At 32.9% G+C, this 23,273-nt stretch overlaps 1 protein-coding gene and 1 long non-coding RNA gene across 15 annotated transcripts in view; one reads left to right on the plus strand and one right to left on the minus strand.

The window, feature by feature from the left end:
• Positions 1–23,273, minus strand: part of LOC116428670 (uncharacterized) — a 340,086-nt gene that overhangs the window by 103,284 nt on the left and 213,529 nt on the right. The window lies entirely within an intron of this gene.
• Positions 1–23,273, plus strand: part of LOC143175017 (uncharacterized) — a 66,819-nt gene that overhangs the window by 7,318 nt on the left and 36,228 nt on the right. The gene's annotated exons all lie outside the window — the stretch shown is intronic.

A 23,273-nucleotide genomic window follows, 5' to 3' on the forward strand; every position in this document is an offset into this window, starting at 1 on the left:
AGATACACTTGCAACGCGCAATTTCGCTTGTTTCCGAGTTTATTACACACTTTTAGAGACACATACCATACTTTGTTATATTTCTTCCTTCCACAATTTTGTAAATGACAAATTTTGCGAATACTTTGGAACTTTGATATTTATTTTAAATCAATTAGTCCTATGTATATATTTATTGATTAACACATTGTTGACCAGTCACAAATTAACACGTGTTTTCACGCCCAAACGTTGTTGATCGGTCACGAGTTAACTCGTGTTTGCACTTGCATTAGCCATTCCAATTTTCGAAACGCTGGGCAATATAGAATATAAAGATATGTCCAAAGTTTCATTTAAATTCATTATGTATAAATATAGTATATTGAAGTTTATTTAGATTGTTTCACTTTTATATTTAATTACGAAATAATAACCGATGACATGGGATAGTTTCTACGTAAAAATGTAGGTCAATAATGTATTGAGAAACTTAAATTTAAGTATACATTAATTTCAGTATACATTATACACATTTTTATTATAATTATGTTATAAATAAATTGTTAAAATAATAAAAACAATAAAACGCAGATAACAAGCAGATAGTAATTCTAATGATTGTAAGTAAAAACTTATGAGCAAGAATGCTCAATTGCAGGTAACATTTTTGAGACCAGATTTGATTTCGTTTCGGATCGGCGCTTTGGACAACGCTGATAAAGCGTTCGAGTAAATTTTATCGCGCACCCGCAAACCTTCCGTTGCAAAACTTCGGTCGGTGTGGTACGTGAGACAGAGACAGGTCCCACATGCGCTGATTCTTAATGCTGACTTGCGGAACAATATAAACTTGAGCCCTTACCGCTAGGATATGCTTGAAGACTCGACTAACAATAAATTAAATTCAATCTTTCACGTTTTTTCTGTTTAATTTTTATGTATTAGTCAAATAACTGGTTAGAAAATAGAGGCAAACAAGTTGGATGATAAATTTCTTTTAGTGGAAACAGAAACAAAAGGGGAAAAACTGATTAACCGGGCAATATAGTAAAGGGCAATAGTACCGGGCAATATAGTAAAAAACGATATATTATATCGTACTTTGGAATATATACGATTGAATATTACAATATAAATAATATGATATAATTTTACAAATATGTTTACAAAATTTCTTTTAGGTTTTCTAATTGTCTAAACTGTTAGTTGCTCAATTATATTGGGTAATCGAGGTTCCATTGTATGTAGAAATCTATGTTTTACCCAAAAGAAGAGGTTACCTCCATCAGCAGCAATTTGGAAGATCGGCAAACATCTTTTCTTATTCAGGATCAAACGAATGAAAAAGTAAAATATTAATTAATTTTCTATTAATAGTTAAATTTCTACTAATAAACTCTTAATAGTTTAATATTAAGTTTATAGTTTCATTGGCAAATAATATTTATTATCATCTACGATCGTCCTAACTACGAGTCCGTGGATTTCACAATGTACCTACAAGTTGAATACGTGTTGGGCATACGTTGATGATCTGTGGCACGAAGCCTTGAGTAAATACTATTATTCCCTAAATGTGTTCATGTTTAGGAGTAACATCTGAAAGGGAGATATTAGCGGTACGTTACAGTTGAATTATTGATGTGCGTTGCAGTTTGATATCGGATATCGATTGCAGGACTGTAATATACCTGTGATAGCTGATCGTCCTCGTTCGACTGTGTCACTATTAGACTCTCAAATATATTTAAGTATTTGATAACATTATGTTGCTGCAGTAAAATCTGTTTTCAAGGTTTCAAATGATTGTGTCTTTTAATATAAATCAGATTGATTGGTTGCAACGTACCTTAAAAAAATCTTATATATTATTTTTAAGATTGAGAAAATATTCATGATTCAATAATTATTCTTACTAAACTGCTATGCTATGCTATATTTGTAGTGTGCTAAATTTATATCGTACATAAATATAGTTTAAGCTTATGAAATATGAATCTTTGCTCTGTTTTTTAGTTTTTTAACAAAAATTGAAAAATTACCGTTTTTCATAGCAATTATTTTCTTAAGCTTCTTGCGTCTCACATATTCAACGAAATTCGATTTGTTCAAAATATTCCCAACATAATTAGTTTTTAAATCTATACAAAAATATTTGGCACCCAAATTTTGGGTAATGATGTCAAAATTAGGACCATCAGTGATATCATCTTTGAGAAAGCCAGCAATGAATCAGCAATCTGATTCTTGTCTGGTCGTTTTCAGACATTCATTAATTTTTCATAACTCAAGCTTAATTTCTTTGATTAACTGTTAGTCTTAACCCTTTGCACTCCAGAGACGTCTTTCAATGGCTAATTGATTTGTCGCAGCAAAACTGTAAACTGATAATTAATATTAAACTTTGTATAATGCAACAACATGTCAAATATTGAAATGAAATAATTTTATTCCTCAATTTATGTGCAATTTCTCGTCAAGTTAGCTTCAGAAAGTATCGTCTGTATCTTATTATATTAGAAAATATTAAGTATTTTCAATGAAAAGTTTCTGGAGTACAAAAAGTTAACACTACGACGAAGAAATTATTATCAAATTACCTTTTAGACTTCCAATACTATGATTATCGTGAAAAATGTGGCGTAACAAATATGGCGGCCTTAATTTTTTTATCAGGGACTGTACTTTTCCAATACGACCATGCCCATTGGTTTACTCTAGCCTATTGTGTATGGCGTGCACGCATACAGACTGACTTTGCGGTAAGAAATGGCGAAATATGCGTACCTCGCGTGTACATGTTGATGTAAGTAAACAGTCGCTTCGCTATTTCACAAACGAAGACGAGAAACATTCCCTTAACTCACGGTTTCCTTGGAGATACATGGAGCTTTGTGTGAGACGTGCCGAGGCTAGCGATAGCTCCATGAACAAGTAGGTTTGACTGTGCTCTAACATCTCCAACTAACATAATACAGGCAACTCTCGAATAACACGGTACTTGAGTTACACAGAGTCTCGAATAACAAAAATTGGAGTAACAGAAATATTAATTGCATAATACGGTACTTTAACACTAGAACTACCGAGTATTTAATACGATTAATATGTAATCCGTATACAAATTGTAATACTGGATTGTTTTCAGTTTCTTTAGACATTCGATGTAGCATTTAAGTGAAACTATTTCTTTTCAAGATCAATTCGAATATTCAATGTTTTTAAGGTATTAATAATTGCGGAACAACGAGATTGAAACCAGTCATTTTGACTGGGACGGTAGTTCTAGTGTTTTTTTATATATGAATCTAGAGTATTTAACAATACTGTTTTTAATCAATTAACTGTGAAATTTGGTTTTGAAAAATCTCCCCTAAAGTGTATAATAATATCAACCAATGATGAGTATGCACGTCTTAGCAAATATTAAAATAAAAAACAAAATCAAAATGTAAAAGGATTGCATGTTAGTACTATTTTGAGTTTTAATTCATACATCTTTATATTCGTCTATAGTATAGTCAAATGTTTTCACTATGTAAATCATACTATTATACATAAATCATATAATCGGATAAAAATGTTTACGGTTGATCTTACATGATTGTTTAAAAATTGTATGAAGCTGCTAATTACACTACTCCACTATTAGGCTATTCAAATCAGAGTCCACTGATACTTCCGAAGGTATTAAAACATTATGCAAAAGGATTAATATTTCAACATTCTATAGAATGATATTCTTATTTTACTTTGCAAATCTGGAGACCAAGACGAATTACTCGAGCACTTATTATTTGATTATAATTTTGAATATAATAATGTATAACATTTAACTTAGAAAAACTATGTTAAAACATATAAACGACTACCGACCATTGTGTAGCAGTGAATATGTTAGATATAAAATCGTAAATGAAATCTTATTTTAACATATCGGCTGCACGTGAAAACATACGGGTCATATTTTCGAAACGCCCTGTACACTTATGTTTAGGAAGACAGTAAACAAGAAAGAAATTAGACGAAAGTAAAAAATCTTAGTTGTAATAGTGTATACAGGATAAAAGTATCGAATTGAATCCGAAGTATACAAGAAAAGTATGCTTTGCAGCGGCGTTTCGTTCACCTAGACCGGTTGTTCCCGTTGTAAAGCTCTCACTGTAGGGGAACTTGCTCGACCCTCCGTAAAAGTCTTTTGCGCGAAGAAGAACAAGATTAATGCGACGCTTTGGCAGTATTTCGAGGGTACAGGGCTGAAGCGCGCGTGTATTCGGGCCGAACTAACGATACACCGTTTTCGTTTACAGAATAGCTTCAGGCGGCCGGAAAATGAGCGACCAATGCAAAGACGGTTTCGCGTTCAGGTACTGTACGATCCCTTAAGAACTACTGATTTTATTGATCGCTCGTTACTTGCACACGGCAATCTCAGCGGTATGCGAAACGCCATGTAAGCCAAAATTAGGCAAAATTATCTTAACACGTCGACCGCCAAGTAAACGCTCATCAAAACTTCCAAGCAGACGAACAAGTTTTCTTAAAACTAACCTTAATGCCACTTTGTACTAATATACCTATTCGTACCATAGTCAGCAAAATAACTGGTTACAAAATAAAAATAAACAATACGATGATATATTTTTCTTAATGGAAATGGAAACAAAAGGAAAAATAGACCGGCCATTTGATCGATTTGTATAGTTAGTGTTAATACAGTAGAAACTAAAAGTCAAGATTCTTCATGACGATTGCTCATCAGATGATTGCCCTACTATCTTCCTTATATCTGATACATCGAACAGAATTTGATTTGTTCGATACGTCACCAAGAAAATTAATGTTTAGTTACATGTGAAAAGTGGCGTCTCCTGAATTCGAGTGACGTTGGAGTTAAAGTGTTAAACAGTGACATGTGAATAAATGGCATACCAAATGAATGTGTTACTGTTAATTGAGTAGGTTGGCTTAAGCTTGCCAGCGTGCTGGAAGTTGGAGTGATAAGAGTTAATGTGGAAAATTAACCATGCATAGAAAGTAATAAAAAATAATGATATTTATGGAACAGTGCGCTGGAAGTTGAAAGAAAAACTAAAGAGCTTAAATGGTATTTAAATCCGTGGATTTATTAAAGTAGTAAAGTATGAAAACTGGAAACTTGCTTTCACTCCGAATATCTGGCGTAATGTAGATTGACTTAATAAGATAAGGTACAAAGAGATTTTTATTCATGAAGTTAAACACTAAGCGTCTTTTATATTCTGTTATTCCGTATTTAAAATTTAGTCAGGTAGAGGAAAATGTCAATGATATCGTGTCTAAACAATGTACGTTGCGCTGTGCAGAAGCATATAGATCAAGTAGACAGTTTAGTAGGTTTCAGCCTGTCACTGTATGCTATACAATTAAATAATAAATAATATCTACACTAAAGGTCAATATAAGAGGTCAAAACTGTCCTTGAACCATTCGATATCTTATCAAGAAAAATCATTCTGTATCAAGATCTGATGGAATTACGTAGAGAAATCCACAGATCGAATTGAAAGGACAGAACCATACAAAATAGAATAACACCTGACATACTACGATAAATCGATAAAATACAAAACACATGCAGAAAACAACGCCAAATTCACTCGTAACACTTTACATCGACTAAATTAATTACACTGTGGAACATGATTTTTGTTCTGCAATAGCCACTCGGAGGTCCTTATAGAGTTTCTTACTCTAAATATGAATCCGAAAACCAAATTGCTGGGTCACGTCCAGTTTTCTAAAACACTGGGGTTTTGTAAAAACGGTCGAATTTTTCAGAAAACCAAGTCTTACGTGAAAATTAAAAACGATAAGCAGTTAAAATTTGTCGTAGAAAATAGAGGAGACTTGTCTGAACATGTAGCAAACATTATATGTTTGTAAATGATGATCAAAGTTTAAAAAAGGGTAGATGCGCGTACTTCGTATGCACTTCTGTTACATTTCTACGAAAAGTGGGTTGGCTAGCACAAATTTGCTGTGCACCATTGGATTCTGCAGATATTTCTGAAGAGGAATGTCTCCGCGGGAAGTATGAGAACGGTATTTCTTTCGGACAGGTTAAGAAAATGTCCGTGAAGAGCGCGTGCACGGAATTTTGGCGCCACACGGCCATCGCTCGCCGGTCACAGCTATTAAGGGCCGTGACTACGCGTTGTATAGACTTGGATCCCGGTTACTTCTTATATGTGTATATAATGTTTAATTGTTTTATAAATTTTCATAATAGTTATGAGCAAGCTTTCCACGATCGTTCTGTTTTAAATAATTTGATGTTTAATATGTGAATACACATATACGAGTAATATTATTTAGTTTTCGGATTCGTATTTAAGGTAAGGAACTCTATAAGAATCACCTAGTGATTATTGTAAGACACAAAAAAAGTTCAAATTTGTTCCACAGTGTTATCAATCATCCAACGAGATTCAACGTTCTACAGTGTAGTTCTCACGTCTTGGCGGAGCTCCGACAAGTTTTGAGTGAAGAGAGGCAAGGGGAGATGTCCAACTCGCAGCCGGTAGTTATGGCAACAGTGACGCCTCAATTTTGGCGCGTCTTTGTCATTCGTCGAGTCGCGCAACGAAGAACGCAAGCGAAGCGAAATGTGTTAAAGTGAGATGCTCGACCATTGGCGTCACATTTCGTTTCTGCGTAGCGGCGGTGTTCTATGTTTACCGAATCCCAGGGATATGTGGTTTGACTACCATGTTTCCTGGAAGAACCGAGGGAAAGCTTGCGGCCGATTCCCCTGGTCTCTCTGCCCTCAAAACTTAAAGAAGGTTGACCAAAGCGTGACAACTGCACTGTACCTTGATCATTAAGATAGCAACAGTAATGATTTGAACTATCAATTTTTCTTCTACTTTCTTGAATTCGTAACACACGATGAAAGACATATTCGAGAATTTGTTTGAATTTACGTTTTTTCTTCTTACATCCTTTTTTCAAGGAATTCGCGCAACAATCGTCGTATGGGTCTTACTCGTTGAAACTTTAATTATAATTGTTAAATAATAATGTATATTACGCAGTACGATGAACGATTGAAAGAATCGATTTAAGTAAAAGGATATGCAATTGTACTTAAAAATAAATATACCTGCATGTTTGGAGTACATTGATGTATCTATGAAAAAATTAAATTATAGAGAAAGAGACATAGTGAAACCTTTTCTCAGCAACTTTTCTGAATCGTTAAATACGCTCGAAACATAACCTGTCTTCAATTGCGTGACTCATCCTGTAGTCTCTACAGAACGCTGTAGCGGTGATTAGTACCACGTTACATTTTACCTGTCATAACTCTTCGGACTGTTGAAAGGATAACAAACGACAAAATAATTGCGAAAAACATTGTGAAAGTTAATGATACCTTGTAGAATATGTGCCAAATATATATTCAGCACGAAATTCAAGAACGTAATGTGTCTTTATGAGGAGTGATTAGCATTTCCTCCATTATTAAACTTTCAACGTAAAATCACGCAATTTATAAAAAGGATTTCTTCCGCACATCTTCTAGTTTCTAATATTTATCAGAAGATATAATCTTAACCGTTAACTATTTTATCTTCTTATATAACATTTAGTAGCAACATTCAGTGTAATATTTATAAATAAATTACTGCCAAACTACAATAGATTCTATACATTTGCGATATATTTTAAACTCGTAGGTACTCGAAGCAGTATTTTCGAGGTCAAAAGGAATTCTACTTGGCCGACTTCAAATGCAAACTCAGGCAAAGGTACGGTAAATGTACCAATAACTGATCAAAGTTTTATAAATATAAATACTTTCTTATAAATATTTATATACAAGTCCTTGTAGGCTGAACAGGTTAGCATCTAGCATATTTACTTGAAATTGTACAATATTTTCAAGATCAAACAGATTCTGCCCGATCGATCTCAAACAGAAAATCAGATAGTGGTTAGATGTGATCGTGTTTCGCTGTGACGGAAACATGCGGAAGCTGAGAATCACTGGAGCTGGGACTTGAAGAGGTAGAGCAGGAAATCAAATGGGGTGGCAGAAGGTAAGGTAGGGCAAAGGAAAGTAGGAGGTATGCCGGAACAGAGCGCAGCTAGGGACCTCACATGTCGCGGCCGCGGGGCAGCGCGGTTATACTGAACTCCAGTTTCGATTCCCGCCCCGGTAGTTTCTCATGATTGAGATACGTAATCGGTATTCCTCGGTGTACCTTGCCCATTGTATGGACCCATCATCATCTTCGAGAGCGTGTCGTGTTCTCGCACGGAGATGCCCCTTTCTTTCGCGCATCCTCCTTTCTCCTTTTACCTGTAAGTACTTCTTTCGTTTGCACTGCTCTCGTCGGTAGTCCTCTCCCCAAATCACGCTCGCGGCTCGATAAACACGTTGGCTAGACGAACAGACGAAAACGGGGACGTGGTTGATTTACAGGGTTCCAGCGAGACCGTGTCGGCGATTTCGCTACCGAATTGCATAGGTGATGCCGCAGGTCAAGTTGCTTTTCTTTGGTACACGGCACTTCTTTTACGCTGGTCTCTTATTTACGCGGTACTGTGTACATACGATATCAATTTACGCGATTCAAATTTAGCGATAAGGAATCAAATTTACTTTTATCTTCTGAAATGTCACTATTATTATGTTTTGTAAAGCTATGCGAAATAAATATGTTATATAGTTTTTCTTTCCAGTGTTTTATTTTTTTTTGTACCTACGAAATCATATTTATTCATTTTTTATGTAACGTGGGCAGTTTTTCACGCTTCGTAGAAACTTAACATAACGAATCTGTTTATTCAATTGGAATCAAGTGTATTTTGGATAAATTGGATATGGAAATAAACAATGTACATATGGGTAATATAAAAATATAAAATGATAGGTGAAAAAGCGATACATATGTATTATACGAACTACCTTTTTTAAAGAAATAACATACTAGTAATAATAGTAATATTTATGATAATAATAATAAAATACTAATAATGTGTTATAATATCTTATCAATAAATACTAACCAAACCTAACCCAAATGACTGACTAGCGCGACTTGTGGTTAAGAAAGGTACCGAAAAAACATCGTTAGGAAATGGAGCAATTTATGATACGATTCAAAGGTCGATAAGAAAACGTTATTACAATTCGCACAAATAATTCTTGTTTATCATATATACATATGTATATATAAATGTCAAACGTATTATCAAGGCGTTGCACATTGCCTTGGGGAAGCAACTTCCCTAGACTCAGGAGGGAGAAAGTTTGATTAGGAAGTTTTGAAATGCAGTCACCTTACTACACGTATATAACCTGATTATATTCCCACCGCACAACAGCTATTAGTCCAACTGTACTGCGTGCTTTGTTCCCGCTATCGATTTACATAACTTCAACGATTTGTGAAATTTGCAATCTAACTGAAGGATGCACGACTACTTCCTCATCAATTCATTCCATCAAAATAATTAAATATTATTTACAATATTAAACAGTATGAATCAAATGCTTTGTTTCATCATTGTTTCAAAGTGAAAAGTAACTTAAATTGGACATAATATTCGATCGTATCTCAAGTAACCCAATATTGTTTATACTTCTTTTATTTTTAAAAATTAAGATAAACAAATCTTTTTTTAAATCTAAAATATATTTCTCTTCATTGTCTGTGGATCACGAAAGAGAACACATTCCAGATTAAAAAACATTTGGTTTACGTTAATTTTTAATATTAAATCTTTGCAGTCGAGAGGTGACTCTCAGTCACCACTTGATTTGATACAGTAAAACTACGAATATTTAGTATTTTAAATAAAACTTTGTATTGCTATGTGAAACATTTAAATAAAATAGCTTTGTTGCTTAATTTATCTGTGAATTATTATTAAATTAGTTTCAACCAATGTCGTCTATATCTTGTCAGAAAATGTTGAATATTTCCAGTGAAAAACTTTCGTGTACAAAGGGTTAAGTTTTTCTACAGATCATGAAGAATATATTTTAGACGAAAAAAACACTTTTGTCCAGATTAATTTTTAAAAATAAAATAATATTTCGTCTGACGAAAAAGTTGATTAGTGTAACTACCTTTTTAGTGCTGAATAACGATCGCACCTCACTATTCATTACTTACTATTATTATTAATTTATAAAACGTTATAAATGGTTGAATTCGACTTCAGAATCCCTATATAAGGTGTTCCATTAATTGAAAAAATTGTTTATCGGTTTAACATTTTGTTATACTCCGCGATGATTGATACCAAGACTGTGTATACACTAGAGCTATAAGGTAGATATTCGACACGCTACAAATAATTTTTTAGTTACTTTTACAAGTAATTGTGTTACAAATATTTGAAAATGCAGTATGTATGCTTTATACTACGTGTCCTATATCAAACAATGACCAAACAATGATTCCTTTTATTTGCAAATATTATTTATAAAAGGAAACTGATTTTTTCATTTTTCTTAATGACTTGGAATAAATACTATTAGTATAATTTTCAATAAATATTAAAATAAAATCAGCATTAATTAATTCTCCCTTTATTTCGTAATACGTTCCTTTTTGAATTTTGTAAATATTATTCTTTGTTTTCTGATTTTTTTTCTCAAATCTTACTAAATTACATCAGATTGGTTCGTTATTCTTCGCTTAGGTATAATTCTTTCGGTCGGCACTAAAAGGATTCAATCATGGTAAAATGACCTCGAATTCTCTGGATACTTCTTAGCACTTTACCGTTAATCGATTGGTCAATGCAACGTAAAAGCACAACATACAAAGAGAATGGCGGAACAAGCATTTGTTAACATATGTTAAAGCATTAAGACATTATTCCTACAAATGTGTTTCGCATAGCATCATATCTTCATTAAGTGGATTAACGAGAAAAAAAGATAAGAACAGCTGGGACATGAACTTGCTTTCCAGCATTCTATCAGGGCGAGTTTAATGCATCCAGCAGTGTGCATGTGCGGTCCGCGAATTGATTTTCGCGGAGCCGCAGCGGAGTGGTTTTATCCATGTGAAACAGAACGAATCCGACTAACGTAGACAATCCACTCGAGCGACGCATTGTATTGCGGTAAGAGAAAATTAACGAATTCTCAGAAGACCACACTGATTACATCATAGGTAACAATAGCGGCAAACGATAATTACGAATACGAATTGTTCTATCTATTATTTACCGTAAATCCAAGATCCTATACTACTCAATCGCAGTATTAGCTATTATTATAAGTTAATTTTAGGCAACTGTTTTAAAAAAAAGATAATTGTTGTGTAGGTGTGTACATCTTCGTTATATGCACAGTTTTAATATTATTAAATAAATCTAAGTAAGCTAAAAACAGTTAAATCGATAACGTGTGCAGTTTTAAAATTTACGACTTAAATTGCACTGAAGAGTCTTGACTTTTGATTTCTATGTTACCAGGAAACCTGCTTTGATTCTAAGAGGAATTTTATGAGCGTCGATTAAACGATCATCGCATTAATCGATGTCCTACTATAATTTTCGTTCGATGCCAGGGAAGTTTCTAATGGCTGTAAAAGTCCAATCAAAGATGAAAAGAGCGTATTTGACGCGAGCCCTCACACGCAGCAGCATCGATTAATTCTACAACGGATACTGTAAGCCATAACTTATAATCCGAGAGACAGATTCCAGGGCCTACTGGTCCAATTCTAAGCCCAGACTCGATTCTCGCAGCGGGAGGTCTTCAGGAGTATGCTGGACCGCACGCGGCGAAGGAAGAAGAGGTAGTACAATAAGGAGGCGGTGTAGGTTCGTCCTTGTTTCCTTCTCTCTTATTTACCTGTTCTTCTTCCTTTTACCATATTACTCCGCTTTCCTGCTTTTCTTCTCGATAAGGCGGATAATCGTGATTCCAAACTTCTACATTTACAATTATTTAAATAAAGATAATGTAAAGAGTATTCGATCATATATCTACTCTAGTTTTTATTTGAATACAATGTTTACGGACCATGTTATTAACGATTTCAAACTTTTACAGTTACCATTTACATTTTATTCATGATGCCAAACTTCTACAGTTACCATTTACAGTTATTTTAAAAAATAACAATACAAAAAATATTCGATTGTACATTCTACTGTTATTTTTATCTGGATACATTGTATGCGAGGTATTTTGCTTATTTCAACTTACACCAATTAGATTTAACTTAATTATTTATTATTCAGTATGTTTTCGAGAGTTTTCAGTGTAAATGGAAAAATTTATGATTATACGTAAAAAGAATCAAACATTTACTTTTAACATGAAGTGTTATTGAAATATAACATTTATACATTTATTTACTATTACTTCACAATACACGAACAACGTAGACGGAGGCCAATTCGATTACAGAGTCAATCGGATATCGCGAATTATATACATATCAATTTGTTATACAACTAAAATCTCCTGATTTCAGCGTTTGTTATTCCAAGCGGAGTTTACCATCAACCGCAAGAAATACACACACATTAAGGGAAAATGCAAAATACAAAATACCATATGAACAATTTATTCGTAATATTTAATGATTTTGTTAAAATGTATGAAAATTGCATACAAATTTTACTGTATTCTCTTGAAATGTAAATAAATATGCATACAAAATTCCCAGTTTTTAATTTTGTTGCTTTTGGATTTAATCGGAATTTAAAAGTGGTTGAAAAACGACCTCTTCGAAGGGGAATATCCTGTTAAACCGATAATGTTAAAATACGCCCTTAAACCTCTTACAAGATCTTTATGCTAACAACACGTTTAATATGTATTAAGCCGATTTCCGAAGAGACAATTTAGTGTATTTTGTAAACTGGTGAAATTGTTGAAAGAAACAGATACACATCCAACTTTCAATCTCCTAATATATATTAGCTTACGTTGACAGAATTTATATGTCTTTCTAGATAAGAGGAATAGGAAAGGCGTGATAGTAGGCCCATTAACTATGCACTCTTTCTCACCGCATACCTTCCTCTTTTTATCAGCTAACCGTTGACCTAAAAGAGACTGCCCTGTTCACCGGCACTCACTGTACAGTGGAATAATCCATTCAATTTTTTAACTTAGTAGCTGGTTCAGTAAGCGTAGACCGCATTGAATAAGCAGCTCATTGAACTGATCAAGTTCGGTCAGCCAGCGACCAGAAGCACTTTCCTAATCGCCGAAGTGCTGGACCTTATCATGAAAAGTCTTTCTTCTTAGTTTCAACTATGCTTGCTGGGCTCACATAGACATTATCTATCTTTTAAATAATTGAAAATAATTAAAAAAACTATTTTAAACCCTTGTCTTATGATTTATTTTTCATCTCTGATCGATACAACAACTTCGTCGTAATAATTTATTGGAAAAAGAGAAAATTTCGATGCATATTCTATGTCTGCGTTTACTCTGCAAAACAACAATTGATAACAAAGGAATAATATTTCATTTGAATTCAAAGGAATTGAGTAATATTTATATTTGTTAAATTGTATTTAAAATATTCACCACGAGTCATACGTTATTGTAAGGCAAAGGAGTACACTGCTGTCTAACCGTATTATAAATATGTTATGTAAGAAATACAACAATTTCTCAATGCCAATTTACGTTATTTATCAGAACTAATTTAACCATTTCGCTTGGAAATATTAATGACAATATAATAAAATAAAAAAGCCGCAAATTTTATTTTGTTTGGACGATCTTATCTGCCATTTGCGACAGGATTTCGAAGATGGCTAGATATCGTGATTAATTGAAAAAATATTTTTGGCAGTCAGGAGGGTCAAATAATATTGATTAACATTCATGGAAAATAACATACTATTGCAATTCTAAACTTTGGATTCATGCATAATAATTATTATGCTAATAATTAACGACAATTATAAGGTACAGTAAAAGTTTTTTTACACAGGCTGAAATTTAATCCTCTACAACCTTTTAATCTTCTTAATTGCATGAAGAAGAAAACTGTATATAAGTACAATATATTTAATAAGATTGCAAACAGTAACAGAAAATCATAATACAAAATTAAAGATTATGAAATTATTATAAATAATAAGTATAATTAATCAGTTTATTTTTTAAATTATTATTATTCTTACTTGAAACTTATGAAAACTCTTTTAGACAAGTTTCAATTTTTATGCACTCGATATGCATCAAAATGGAAAAATTTTTTATTAATAAATTAAATCATATTTCAAAAATCCTTTAATTAAATACTTTATAAATTTAAATTCAACCCCTCAAATTCTATTCATTTTTATAAATTTACTGAGAAATGGATGAGAAAGGAAAAGAAGAAGACAAAGAAAGCGGAACTTAATAACTCTAATAACTCTATTTTAACAACAGCCCCGTAAATATAATTACGCTTTAAAAGATAGATTGAACTAATTTTAACGTTGAATATCTCATAAATTTTAATGTCTGATCGAGAAACCCAGTACTATTAGCTTCAACGCGTTAAAATTGATCACTGACTAAAATTAAAACCAAACGTCAGTGTTTCACTTCAGAATTTCTTTTCGTTAATTATCAACCCTTATATTTAAACATTTATTTAAATGTGTAAAAATCTTATAGGTATAAATATCTCTCGCGATGACGTGCAAAATTACAGAATTACGAAATTTTCCATAAGAAACTGTTGACATTTAAACAGCAGTAACTTGGTGAAAAAAAACTGCGCAATGATCTACTTTAGCTTATACCAAAGGGTGCAGCTTCAGCTTTTAACATCCTTGTGTTGATATTTCTCGAGGATGCTTCTGCATCAAAAAACAAGTTGGAAAGTAAGGATGGCTTTTTTCTTCCGAACATTTAACAGACTCAATTATTTATACGACATCCGAACAAAATTTTCTGTAATTGAAATCAACATGAATTTGAAAATTGAAGCCTCTTTCTTGTAACAAGCTTTTAGAAGTTAATATATGATTTTTGTTATCCTTATGCATGATATTTACTGTATTTTAAATAAAAATAGTGTTGCTGACATTGGATACGCGTAACTGAATTAAACAGACAACATAAAAATTTTAGAAGTCTGATTGGCTTTCCCGCTTCAATGTGATGTATTAACTATAATTTTACTGTCACAACATGTATTAGCATGTATTAACAGTAGATTTAGTCAATTTGGCACACACTGAATTTCATAAAAATTATTTGGTAAATGTTTACGTCGATTTTGATTGGTGCATGTGCACTAATGTATATTCTTGTAAACCTTTAATTTTCAAAATCTAAATGAACGAACAACTTTTCTAGTAACAATAGAATACTTCTACAATAAATGTCTGTAAAAATAGTGTTAAAAGCAAAATAAGGCGAATGTTATAAAGACACACCAAATCGTAAAGAAAATTCAATACAGTCCACACATCTCTAGTTTTGTATTTACGTATTTATATTACAATATTACATTTATTACAACCCATTGGCACGTGTATATGTATATATATATATGTATGTAAATAAAGTATTTTAAATTTTGCATATCACTGCATATATGATCGAAAAATCACAACATCGTAAATATCGAATGTAAAGCTGAAACTGCTTTAATATTGTGGCATGAGCCGATACATGAATTTTATAAAAAGAATTAATGGTTGTGTATCGTTGGAAATAATTCTGTAAAATAATTAAACTCTGTATTTTCCAAAGGTATTTTCCAAAATTCAATAATAATAAACACTGTACATACAATGATTCACTTTAATATTGCATGGTCTGTATATACTAGTACGAAGACTATGATGTAATGAAGTACAAAAGCTATTTGTTGAATGGACACAAAAACGAAGAATTATTGAGAAATAAAACTGAACTTTTATGACGTGTTAATATCTTGTTGATCAGTGAAGTTGTTTACAGAAAACACCTTTCACCTGTAATATACATACTTTACTTACATATAATATGCTAAAATCATTTAAATGATCCAAACTAATGAGTGCAATCTAGAACACTCTTATAAGCATCTATATTGCTTTCAGGTATAAATTAATGTACGTAATACAAATACAAAGAAACTCATGAACAACTCGGACCAACAAACAGGAGTGTACTCGTGACCGATCAATAAGCTGTTAATTCAACATTCTCAGTTAAGAAGTTAAACAAAGTAAACTGTACTAGTATAAAACAAAATAACACGTGGCGATGTGTGGCGTGAGGAAAAGAAGAACGGAGAACGCATCATTTTTCGTTAATGTACAGACAAGGAAATCATTCGTAGCATTATCCCTTCTCCTCAGGCCAGGTATCAACCCCAACGACAAGACTATAACACTTTTCACAATTTAGTTTAAATATATTTCCTCTGGCAATGTAATATAAAATAGAAATAACTGTTACTGCCTATAGTTAACGTTATGCCATCGTTTAGGACTTGATAGGCATTTTCAATGCGTACAGACTAACATACGAATATACTACGAAGAAGAACCACCTGTTCAAGGTAATGAAAGTTTAAATTCCAGTAAAACCAGATTCTTTGCAAAAATACTTATGTAATCATTATTAGAATATTAAACAAATGAATCAAGGTGAAATCAAGGGTTACTATGTAATATTGATGTAGAATTATTTCACCGATTATTTAATCTACTTAAGAGATAAATCCGTTTGGATAAATGATTTTCGGTATAATCGGTTTGAAAGGATGAAATTTGGGGCAAATCAATCCAAAATTAAACAGTTGTAGATATGGTTTTACTGCTTTTCATGTGTTCAATAATATTTAATTTATTTCTTAATTTCGTTACTATTATTTATCTGTTAGCATTTATTGTATAAATGAAATCTAATCGTACCCGTTGAACTCAGGCAGGATATTAAAATGGAACATTTGAGGCAGATACTGCGGTAACGCCTGTTTCAAAATGTAAATACTGGTGAATACGTTGTTTCATTTGTATAATTAGTGTTCGAGTAAATGCGTTCCACATATTTACAAAAACACTTACATGATCATTATTAATCCCTTGCTATATAATGATGAGTGAAACTCGCGATGAAGATTTCTATTAGATTAATTTAATAAAAATCAAAGCCAAAAAATATTTTGCAATTACCATTGTACTGTCTTCAAAGTAAATTTGCACTTACAGTGGAATGGAACATTTTTTTGCAATTCTTCCAAATTGTTGATAGTGAAACGTTACATGAGCTTAGTAGCGAAAGTAAATAATACATCAAGAGATTAATAACAAATCGATTGTATGTTCTGTCTGAGTTACGATTAGTAGACTGCGGATTTTTATGCATTTATGGGAAATGTGACAGTTCAATGTTGCACAGAACGTACACGATACATGAAAATATTTGAAATATCGAATGTGTAGTGCTGTTTGTAATCTTCGATAGGAAAAATCGTTCTCCATGGCAATTCTATTTTTCTAGTTGTATTCTTAAACGTTTTAATTTATAATTTCGATTCGTAGACGTGATCGGGGTAATGTTAGGGGTTACTATGTAATTGCAATGATACTTGTTGAGCTCTAAGCGACAAAGAGATGTTACTGGTAAATATAAACTAGAGTGTCGTTTCCTTTCCCATCCCAAAGCCCCTTTTTCATTTCGACCACAACGTGCCTTTTCCAGGAGCGACAGTGAGGCCACCTTCAAGATATGGAATATTGGCAATCGCGTGGCTTTTCCTCGAGGCGCGGTCAACTCGCTCGTATCCGAACGAAGCCATTCTACAATAAAGATGCGGAATTTCTTATATTTACCAAGGCTCGTAGGAGAATTTTTAGAAAAGTGAAAGGGAAAAAGTTGCCTAAAATTAAATATCCACAGAAGTTTTACATTGTATGACTGTCGCAAACATAGCCAACAGTAATGCACCTTTAAACACTTTAACTCGTTAATAAAATGGAAGATTTCCAGCTCAGTTTAATAAAAATCTAAATTATTGATTAAACGCCGATCGAAGTACAATATTTTGCTGCTATACACTTTCCATCTTCAGTGTAAATACGTAACGTTTACACGTAAATATAGCACTTCGTTGGGTTTTCTTAACCTGTTAATTATAGAATTTAATTGGAAATATCTCTCGTTTTGCGCGCAATAAAATCAAAAAGTGAAGTGTGTACTCGTCAAACGTAACACGAATGCACCTAGGATATATTTTCATGAAAAACCAAATCAAATCAAAGAAGAATTACATGTTTATCTGAAAAAGTGAAGGAGTCATCGTTGGAAGAAATAGTCTCATCCCAAGCTTTAAGATGACGCGTATATTCGCCAAATGCAGTTAATTGGTTGAATTACACTGTTCATGATTTCAAAATTTAAGGGTGATGGAAAAAAATGGATTGCATATTCGAATTCAGTAAATAAATAATTCAATAAATTATTTTCGTCGATTCAATATATATATATATCTGCTTATAAAGACTGAAAATGACGATTGAATCGACGAATATATATATAATAAGAAACAACGTATAAACTTTTTGCAAATGCTAAGATTTACTTTTTGAATTACATTACTCCTACATATATAAAATAATCGAATAACTGGTTCAAATAATGAATTCATTTCTATGCTACCGTAATGCCACTTAAATAAAGTAGAATAAAATAATAAAAGGAAAATCAAATGAAAGTTTTATCTTTGGATTGAATCTTTCACAAATCATGTATGAAATTTCTTGCCACTGGATACCAAGATAAAAGTGAATTCTACATAAAGAATATATCTCATGGTTATTAAGTTTCATTACTTATTTACATGCGTATCAGGCGAAGCATGCAGCAGAAACAAGAATTTCTAGCTTCTGTCTTAATGTCATTTAATAAAGTAAATTATGATATAGTCGAAAAGACGATGAACGTAATTGTTATCCCGATACACCGTATGAACCGGTTAACTGCATGTTATCGGCCGACTGTAGCGTACAGGTTGCGTAGCCAGGTCCAATTACAGTCTGGCTTTTCGTTCCGGTCGATATGGACAATGCCATTTTTGAGACAGTCTCTACTGCGCCTATTATTTTGAACATATTGATGGTCGGTGCTCAGTTGGGAAATGTTAGCTGACTTTTCTTGGGAAACTGTCGGGCGTACCGTTCTCAATGGTACTTGACATATGGTAGATCCATACTTAGCGAAAAGGGGATCGTGATTTATGGGACCGTTTTTAAAGTGCAAGAAACTCCGTTCACGGCGTCCTGTCGAGCCTTGTGGGCGTGTGATTACGAATCCGGTCTAAAATCATTACTGCTTTTTCGAATGCCTCGCCGAACTACTCCTCCTCTTATATTTTTTGTGGTAAGAAACTTTGCTTCGAAGTACTTTCAACTTTTTTTCAATCAAGACTGATTCTTTTCAAATATAGCACGTTACAAATCAGTAGTACTGCGTTACATAGCTTTAGTATCACCTATATTTTTTTATGCCGAAAATCGTCAATACCAAGACGTTTGGAAGATGAAACATTCAATTATTGCAGTGGCTAATAAAATTAAAACTGAAAGCCTATAAAAACTTATTGATCTCATGTCAAATCGAATGTTTCTGTTGGTACAGAACAAAATCGTTTCACTGTTCCATAATTATTCTAATTGACAATTCTTATTATGGTGCTATTGCTATGGTGCTATGACCACATTTCTTAATATATTTCGTTTTATTTATTCGACACTTCAATAAGATTTGCCTCAAATATGTTTTGTTTCTTATTATTTTTAAACTCAGGTAAATGATTTTTATATACTCTTAACCAAATGTTTAAAACATTTAAAAATATAGGTGGTGAAGTTAGGAAACGTAGTGTATATGATCGTTATAATAGCATTCCGCCAATATAATTAGAATAAATTGTTTAATACGAGTATTATAAGAACATTGCACAAAGTACATCTAAATAATCTTCTGGTACAATCGAAAGGGAAAATAGGCTGATAAATCAATTTATCGTATGTTTTATGAACAAAACAAATTACAAATTAAATCGGAGTTTAGAAAGACAACTGTTAAAATACGCAGTTCCAGAGTTATTCAGTTTTCGCTAATTTACGTGTATACCCAATTATGTTTTTTCGTGATTTTTATTTAACACGAATTAGTTTTCCCTGTTTACATGATTCGTTTGTTTGAACATGATCATCCAAATTTTAACATGGATTTTCATATGGTTCATTGTACTATTCTGCTGATTTATTAGGCTTACAACAAATCTCTATTTTTTCACAAGAATAGTAAAACGCTGTTTATATCAACAAGTGAGATTCACGACAATTTATATAATTAAATAGCTCATACGTGGGTTGCTGCAAAAATTTGGAGAAACAATGAGAAGGGTCATAAATAAGCTTGAACTAATAGTTTTATTGTTTTTCAAAATATTCTCCTTTAACTTTAATTCATTTTCCATTGTGGTGAGTCAGCTCTTTACAAAATTAAAAATGTGAAGCTTCGCGAAAATAGCAAACTGAATGCGAGCGAATTCCCGAAACTGTTATAGCAATAGGGTCACACTAAATTTCCTCACCATCGTCATTTTAATTATAAAAGCTAGGGTTTAGAAAACTGGTCTCCAATGCATATATATATGGCTTATCTAAACTGAAATGTACAAATTATAAATGATGCTAACACGGTATCTATCCTTTAATCATCCTCAATCGCCAGTATTTACAATTAATAATACTTTATTAATAATATAATAGAAATTTGTTTATCAACATCGTACGCGTTCATATAATTAGATCCCGCGATAGATGATATTCTATTTATCTCTATAAATTTCTATTAATTTAAATATCTAATAATACTAAAACTATAATTTTTTTTCTAAATATGTTTACTTATTTATCAACAGAAAGAAAGAAAGAAAGTTTATGTAACAAGAACTAAGCTCCGAGTCCATATATTTGGAACTCACTGTGAGAATTCACTATTCAAATAAGTGAAGTACAGGCAAATGTAGTTCTACCGTACCTGGATTTTTTCACACGTAACATATATACCATGTAAAACGGAATTGGGTGTAATTTATTTTCACAGTGAAAGCTTTAACATTAGAACAACCGCACCCGCTAAAATGATGGGTTTCGGTTTTCTCATTTCGCAATTATTGATATCTTAAAAGCGTTAAATATCTGAACTGATTTGAAAAATAATTAGTTTCATTTCGATATTATTTAACACATTAGTGATCACAGTCAAATTTAAAATACCTTTACTTGTGGACCGTGCTTTCTTGCAATTGCTTCACGTGATAAATTATTTATATAATTATATATAAATACTCCATATTTTACACAATTTAAGTTTTTATTGCTTATTTTGTATGGGATGCTTCAAAACATAGTAAAATGCATAATGCGACAGAACAATTTTTACAAAAATATCTGATTTCCTTCTGTCCGCTATTGCTATTGCAAACTGTACATTCTATTGTTGAATGAGATTTGTGTGTGCGTGTGTGTGTGTTGTATTTTTGTATATTAGATTTTCTACATCGACTACAATTATCCCCCTTGCAATACTCGAATGATATTGGTGCTATATCACAGAAGTAATGTTGATAGTTATTTAACGCAGTGGAAATATTTTGCGATTCTCCTATAGTGATTACAGTTTTGTCACCCACCAGACTCTAATTGTGTAAAATATGGAGTATTTTATATTTGTCATCTCTAAACACCTTCCACCAGCGATGATATATCTCAAAATCGAGTATTTGTGTTAAATTTTCAAATAAAACACTTCTTATCAATAATAAAGGTACACGAGATATTTCGTCCATAGCATCGTTTCTTCGACATCGTGGAACCGAGATGTCTCATTCATTGTAGCAAAAGGGTTGATAAATGTTCCGTCCTAAAACCATTAAGCCGGAAGGTCAAGTGTTCTACGTACTCCAGGTAAATCTCTGAAAAAAGATGATTGTTTGTATCGACCATAATAGTAATTAATAGCGGATCGCGTACATATGTACGCCTGTATGACATATACTTTATATGACCTTTCAAATCTACCGCTGATAAACACAATTTCAGAAACTTCCACGTACGCTATTTCCCGTTACATCGTTAAATTTTGTTTCTTCCCAACTGTGCGTATCCGCCCAATTCTCACTCCAGCAATATTCCTTCTCTTTTTTCACCATTCTCCAGGCACAACGTACACCCAATAATAGGCCACTTTTTGAAGCACACCTATAAGAGAATCTTTTTTACTCATCTCCACGACTATTACAAGTCCTGTTTCGACATCCGACAAAATAACTCCTCCATGAACAGCCGAGATTGTCTCGGGGAGTTTCAACCAGGTCTCGTATCTCGGATGTCAGTTTAAAAACCACGAAAAATTCATAATTGCAATAGATACTTGTATTTCTCCGCAAAATTAAACTATTAGTGCTGCGAAGTCCAAACTATTCTTTCCAAGATCCTTCGTTATCACAGCGAGCAAGCGTAACGGAATTTACAACTTTGTACAAATTCGGTAAACGAGTTTGTGATGTTCGAAGTGACAATACTTCTGGTCCTTCAAGCTGGATTATTATAATACAGTGTAAGTTTGGTTTCATATATAAAACACTGAAAGGTTCGGTTGTGCAATAAGTGCAAGATCTTTCATCAAAATTGTAGAATCGGTAGCGTCTGAGGCATTACCTCTACCTATCAAGAACGAGTTGTATACGATATTTACACCATTTACGAGTACGTTATCAGTCAGAGTCGGCTGTGCAGGAGTATAGCATCCACAACATTCAGCAAATTCGTGGGCGTCTGGAGCGTTACATTTGCATTTGAAGATCATTCAACATCGTTAAAAGGTCACGTCGAATTCATAGCGGACAACACTAGGATGAGATTTTACGAAGGTTCTCATCCTTTTACATCGACTTCGCCTGTTCAAGGGCAAATCAGCCAACATCGCCATAAGGACCTATGTACACGAGCGACGCGATTCAGTCGCGAGATCACGGCGGAATCACCATCGACACTGCGCGATTAACCCTTTGCACGTCATAGGAGCACATAGGTGCTTTCCAGTCGTCACACGATTTGGTACAGTAAAATTATGAAGTATAATATTTAATGTTAAGTTTCGTATGATTCATTAATATGTGAAATATTACAATAAAACAGCCTCTTTCTTTAATTTACGTACGATTCCTAGTGAAGTTAGTTTAAAGAAATTTTGTCTATACTTCGGAGTGCAAAGGGCTAATAAAATGGTAACCGATCGC

The sequence above is a fragment of the Nomia melanderi genome, chromosome 10 (genome assembly GCF_051020985.1).
Source record: "Nomia melanderi isolate GNS246 chromosome 10, iyNomMela1, whole genome shotgun sequence".
Classification (NCBI taxonomy): domain Eukaryota; kingdom Metazoa; phylum Arthropoda; class Insecta; order Hymenoptera; family Halictidae; genus Nomia; species Nomia melanderi.